The sequence below is a fragment of the Cydia splendana genome, chromosome 16 (genome assembly GCF_910591565.1).
Source record: "Cydia splendana chromosome 16, ilCydSple1.2, whole genome shotgun sequence".
NCBI lineage: Eukaryota > Metazoa > Arthropoda > Insecta > Lepidoptera > Tortricidae > Cydia > Cydia splendana.
This window is the reverse complement of record NC_085975.1, coordinates 18,956,666-18,963,956: the sequence shown is the minus strand read 5'-3', so window position 1 is coordinate 18,963,956 and position 7,291 is coordinate 18,956,666.

Below are 7,291 nucleotides of genomic sequence, written 5' to 3'. Positions count from 1 at the left end.
TAAACTATATATCCAAGCGATAAATCAGTTAAAAAATTTATTAATTACATTGAAAAAAAAAAAGTTTGCGCGGTAGCTACAGATGTTCATATAGTAGGTACGGTTAGATATATTATGTCAAACATGACAGTTTTTGTAGTGTACTTAGTCAAAGTGTAGCAGTGTTGCAATAATGAAGCAGTACAACTGACTAGATAGAAGTATCGTCAGCTATTATAGAATTCTTTGGGTAATAAAATGCTTAATTACGAGGTACACTCATTGTCGCAGTGAACGTGTTAACGGAAGTCAACTTTAACATTTTTGTATGTACCCTTTGTTCAGTATACAAAATAACCACAAAACACAAACATTACACACTACCGCGGTTCCGCGGCCGACTCCCTGACACTGCGGGGTTGCGTAATGCATCGCAGCCATAATGTGATATGTAGTGTTTAGTTTTTAAACTATATTTTTATAATATGTATGCTAGTTTTAAGGTATTTATGTATGGGTCACTAGTTGCCTGAAATAAAACAAATTTCATTTCATTTCATTACACACTACAAAGGTGAATTATCCCTTTTTCGCCACGCGTGAAGTTAGTTCCGCACACATCAATGTATGCATTACCAAATTTATAGATATATGTAGTTGCTACTCGATATTTTACAGTAGGAATTAGCATACACATGTTGCAATCCTAAGCCCTGGAATAACTTTTTACGACTCCCTACTCATTGATTCCCATCGTTGCATTGCATGATTCGAGCTCTCTAAAAGAGCCAAAATAAGGTGACACCGAGACTCTTTAAAAATGTTACCAATCGGAGTGCACTTATACTGGTTAAACTAATCATTGGAAACATAGTCGCTCTGCATCTGGAATGACGCCGCGCCGTGGCGAATAGCAGAACTAAAACTAAAACGAACAAAAAGGCTTCCGCTACGCGATAACAGGTGGCGCTGCGCGCCATATTCAAAAACCCTTTCACACGCTTTGGGCATATAAAGGCTAGTGTCAGCTTGACCTGTGATCACACAATATTTAATACGAGTCTCGGGATCAAGTTATATTGGTAAATTAAGGTGTGTTTGCGAAATGAGTTTTGAATAGCCATGAACCTAACTGCCCCTAACCAATCCTAACCCTTTATTGAGGCGAATTAAAACGAATTGCACGGTCATTTTGGTTTTCGTTCGGTCATATTTTCATTTATTGCTGGTTTTATTAGCTCCGAGCGTTTCGGTTGCGATGTAACGACGTTATTTCGGCTATTTTTGGCTAGGGCTGCCTGCGAGTAAAGTCTAGGAAAAATATACAGAAATACCTAGTTTCTCTTAAGTAAAAACTGTAGGTAATAATTGTAATAAACTAGAAAACTAGTAGCTCCCGTGCAATAAAATTTTGCGAACGCTTTAACGATGACAGACGGTTTGGTGCAACCGGCCCTAAGTCGCGCGAAAAGGCTACTTAGTGGCTTTCATCTAAAAAACACACAAATACATAAATACATTTTAAGCGAAAGAATACAGTGGCCATACACTACACAGTGGTCACGCAAATCGTATTGGGGTTGCTTTGTAAACTACCAAAATGAACGGAGACACCCCTGCCCGAATCAAATAAAAGGTGCAGTTATTGCAACTGCTCATTTAATATTTCGTATGCAATTTGCCTCAATGGCTTATCGCAATAATTAATAGCTATGATGCTATTACTGTGCGCATAATGGACAATTATTTCTACAATTAAAATTATGATGCGATAATATTTGTGAAGTAATATTGCCGTTGTTAGTGTTCGATTAATGTGTAATAATTAAGATTGGTTGGGATCGTTACATTGGAACCACATTGTGGTTTGGCAGAAGAATTAATGCATAATTTTAGCTGTAATGCATAGTTTTCACTGCGGCAATTAGTATAACTCGTCATTAGGCATACCTAATTTTCATGGGATCTTTCGACCCCATACATACCGCAGTGAACGTGTTAAGATGCTGTCGGCTACTTACACCGTCCGCATAAATGCATACCTGTAAATAAAAAAGTCAGTCACTGTGAATTCAAAACAATCATTGTTTTAAAGTAAGGTTTAAAGTGTTTTATTTTTATTTATATATGTTACTGTATCCATCCGTGACACAAAAAATTAAACTGAAATCATACCTAAATTTCTCAGAAAATAATTTCCGGTCATTTGACATTGGAATGTAATTTTTATAATACTTAATATAATATTTATTTTTAAAACTGTAATCGTCATCACACCCTTTCCGGTGCAATATGCCGAAATAACTTTACTTTTTTTGTGTAAAACCCATTATAATAATTGAATAAAATCACGCTCTCAATAATAACATATGAGTAAATCCCATCAAAACATTTACGACGAAACCTCAAAATTATAGCCTTCGCTATACAATTCGTGTCGTTGGTAATATCTGTAATAATATGAACAGACACATACAAAGGACGAACTGTGTCGAGCGACAATTTGGAAGCAAATTGCTTCATTTTCAACGTGACATTAAATTTCAAATGTCGAATGGGTTTTAGGCCTTTTCTTCATTATTTTCTTCAAAGTATTGTTTCATATCATGTTTAGTTCTGATATTACCTTATATAAGTAATATGTATTTATATAATTACAATAGAAATGCGTCCAATGAGTTTTATAAATTTGCTTGGCTCTTGACCTGGCATAGATTTTGTGGAAAAAATACACTAACACGATGATATGATTGATGAATTTGTAAAATTAATTTGATAAGTATTCAACAATCTTTAGAGTTCTATGTAATCACATAACGTAGCCGGAAGACTTGATTTACATATTGCCTGGCTTGTTTTTCTTTTAAATAGGTTTTGACGGCAATAATAATTGTACACATACACGGCCATCACAAATATTGACGCCTTCGTTAAATATTATAGCAACACTCCCTTCCGCGCTTACGCAAAATGTTATTACAGGCGCTATAGAATATAATACATCGCCAACGAAAGTAGACGTTCAAAATATTACAAATTCATGGTTTGCGTCAATTTTATGATACCGTAGTGACATATATACATTTACATATGTTATGATATTAAACGAAACTGCTAGGGCGTTCCCTAAAGCAATATTAATAAAGTTTAATCCTGTAACCTTAGCAAGAATATACTTCACCTGTCAGCGCAAAAGATATCTTATTCCAGGTGAATAAGGTCCATATGAAACCCGGGGTTGACATGTGTGTAGATACTTAATAAATTGGCTTTTTAATCTACTTAATAGTTTGGGTCTACTAACAGTGTGTGGTCGAATTTTCTATTGTTGTTATTTGTAGCCTAATTACTTAAATATCGATTATCTTGAGCTTTTTTACATGCCTTGCATTATAAGTACAAAACTTAACTACAACCTTCCTTGCGTGGCGTAATTGCGTATATTATACTGCAATTCATTGAATACTATCATTGTCAACTCTTGTGTTGAATATTCGTGAAAAAATAAGTGTACAAGATTTTTCAATCTTCGTAGCAAAATAAATAGCAAGTCTGCAAAGCTTACGCTATATTACAAATTTCAAAAATGGAATATAATTTAACCCGTTTTCTCGAGTCAAATCGGGCCGCAGGACGATCAATTCTGCAAGTGATCAGGATATTCAGAACTAGCTTCTGCGTGTAATGATGATGATGATTGATACAAAACTACACTATCTCCTTCATCGGGGCCCAAATTATCTTCATACAACTGAATCGGTTTAGCGGTTTAACCGTGAAGAGCTAACATATAGACAGCTACTTTCGCATTTAAGTATAAACTAGCGATCCACCCCGGCTTCGCACGGGTTACACAAAACAGCAAATTATACATCTAAAATTCTAAACCTTCCTCAAGAATCACTCTATGGGTAGGTGAAAACCGCAAGAAAATCCGTTCAGTAGTTTTTATTGCGAACATACATAGAAACAGATAGCCACGGCGGGTGACTTAATTTTATAAGGTGTAAGTAGGTAGTGATAGTGATACTAGTATCAATGGATTAGTACTCGTTGACACGTGTCACATGTTGGGAAATGTCTTCACGGTATGCCAGCTGTGTCGATCGATTGCCTTGGGAACATATACACCTGACATTGTCACCTGTTTTCGTACTTTGTGGTTTTTAGAACTTAGTAGGTATGTAGTATGTAATAGCAAAGAAAATTTAAATTCTAAATTTTCTTTGGTAATAGGTATTACCTCCCGCGGACGCTCCGGCTTGGCATGAGCTCCCTGCCGAGGTTTCCTCGAAGGACAACAGCATTGATATGATGGTCGTTCGTCGTTCTTGTCTACGTGACAGCGTGATAAAACGGTGTCCGTCACTTTCTATCCCGCGCGGTGTTAAAAAGTGACGTTTATTTTATCACGTAGATAAAGCCATCCATAATACGCCTGCAGTACTTATTGGGTTCTTAAACTTCTTAATAAAAGGAGTGTACCTACAGATTTTTAAAAAGTCGGCAACGCGCATGAAGAACCCCTGGAGTTGCAGCGTCCAAAGGTACGATGACCGCTTACCATAAGGTGGGTCGTATGCTCGTTTGCCACCGACGTGGTAATAAAAAGGTCAGCAATATTGATTGATTTTCTAAATTCGCGGTAGGTTCTAAGAGCCCTAGCCAAGATGTCATTCGTACATCGTCAAATGAAAAGAAAAAACGTATCGAGATGACAGATGCTACGAAAAGTCACGTGGCTATTTCCATACATTATTTAAGTTTCGATAGGCGTTTTCTATTAACGATTGTCATCTCGGCGCCCAGGTATACAGTCGCCATCAGATATATCGGAGCGGCCAAGGTGTTCACAATATCTAAACACGCACTCTAACGCCCTGACAATAGAGGCGTGTTCAGATATTTGTGAGCGCCTCGACCGCTCCGATATATTTGATGGCGACTGTACAAGTAGGTACTTTCTTTACGTAAGACTGGCTAGTGTAATTATTGATGTCCCCCCATACGCTCTCGAGTGCTTGCCCCACTTTGATCGGCTAAACTGTGCACATTTATAACTAGCCGAACACTTTACAATTCTAGAAGTGGAACATGAAATGTTTTAGCTTCAAGAAACCAACGTACATTCAGTTACATTAGAGTTTAATTTACGTTTAAATTTTAATTATGTTTTTTTAAGATATGACTTACTAAACTATGCAATTTTAAAGTTGTATGCACGATTATTGCTAGGTATATTTGGATTAAAATTGTCCGTGATCTGTGTATTTAGCTATCGCCGTTCAAAGAAAAGCTATTTAGGTACTAAAACATACCTACATATTTCCTTGGCAAAAGAAAACAATTGTGATTGTTACAACATAATTAGATTTTTAATATTATAATTGGGGATTGTATATTTTACAAGGCCAATTACGTTCTGAATGGCTGCGCATTGTACACAATTGACTGCAGAGAAATCGTATTTGGTAAAGGGTTGAACTCCTTCAGATGATTAACAAAAAGCTGTTATAGCCCTACCAAAATTAATCATCAATATATCACTTACCTACTGTCTATTTAAGATCGTACAACAGCTGGCATGTAAGAGTAGCTAATCAGTTAATCCATGAATTAATTTACTAAAGTCCATGATTACTTCTACAGACATAGTGTATAAGAGACACTATGGCATGTATTGTTGTGATAAGTGGACTTTTCAAATGAATTAATTGCCTTTAAGACTAAGATTTTTGAGAAGAAACAAGAGAGGCTCTGAGAAAATGTATAAAATCGTTTTTTCACCTCAGCAGCTCGAACAAGGGTACTTTGCTTCTTAAAAACAGTGAGCAAAATGCGATTTTGCTCACTGAGTCATTTTGTCTCACTGAGTGAGCAAAATCGCATTTTGCTCACTGATTGTGTCTCACTAAGTGAGCAAAATGCGATTTTGCTCACTGAGTGAGACAAAATTACATTCAAGTGATCTTTATAGTCATTTCAACATGCGGGGTCTAATACAAGTTCGATATACTTGGGTTCTATTATCTCTGTCCCTCTAGGTATGTTCTCACTGCTTAGGGTGAAAAATTTTGTGTACTACACGAGATCAATATTATATTATAGAATCTTTCGCTTGCACGGGACTCGAAATAAGCACTCGAAGAAATATCAAACTTTGATCTCTTGTTGTACAAATAACTATTGTGTGCCTATATGTTGAATTGTATCCTGCCTTATTAATACTAATATCTGGTAACCATTTCTGGGTACAGGACACTGAAAAGTGTTAAAAATCAAAGTTTATTTTCCTCTTTGCAAGATAAAATAAGTAACGTAAGTATACCAGAATTATTTATTAGAATGTGGACATTGAAATAAATGGAAACACAAATTATGATCTGAATATAATTGTGGGATGGAGAAAATAAAAACATGATTCTTTGCAGAAATGATTTTAATTAAACACAGTTTTCTATACACATGTCTTTTGCTTTTAACAACACTCCTTGCCTACCTATAAAGAATAATGTATAGTAAAATATGTCACTGTACACTTTAGACTATTAGTCTATTTCACATTCATCCATGTACCCGGATTGTTAAGTGCACTTGTACTCGTTGTTTCCATCAGTTTCATTTATCATTATAAATGGATCACATTGGCGTTTTTTGACCACCAGGCGATCACAGACACGTCTCAAATATTAAATAGGCTTCAAATAACGGTACTGAAGCTTAATAGCAGCGTTTTACCTTACAATAAAACGCTTATTAAGCGAAATACCTTATTTGAAGCCTATATTTTTAAATTCGCCTGTGGCTACAACACTCAGTTGCAATAAACCACATCACTTTTATTAAGGCCGTGGAGGGTACTTTTGACTTGCTGTTTTTGCTCCCACCATGCAGGATGCAATGAGTAACATCTATAGTCTATACAGCCCAATGTACTGGTACGTCTAGGTTTTATTTCACATTGGAAAATTGAATAATAATAATATTATAATGCAACCCTTTGGTAAGTGGTATTATTGCAACTTCGTTTTATTTATAATTATTTGAGATCCAATGAAGGCAACCTCCGTGGCACCGAGCCACGGTGCCTGGTGGTCGATGGAGGGGGTATAACTGGAAACGGAAGTTCAAGGCGGGAGTTTGACGGTAGGTGTCAGCCAATTGTGAACCGCTACGTCATCTGTCAACAGTATCGCTCTCTCAAATATTAAATAGGCTTCAAATAAGGTATTTCGCTTAATAAGCGTTTTATTGTAAGGTAAAACGCTGCTATTGTCGAGGCTCGGAAGTAGCTACTTGCAGGCTGAGGATT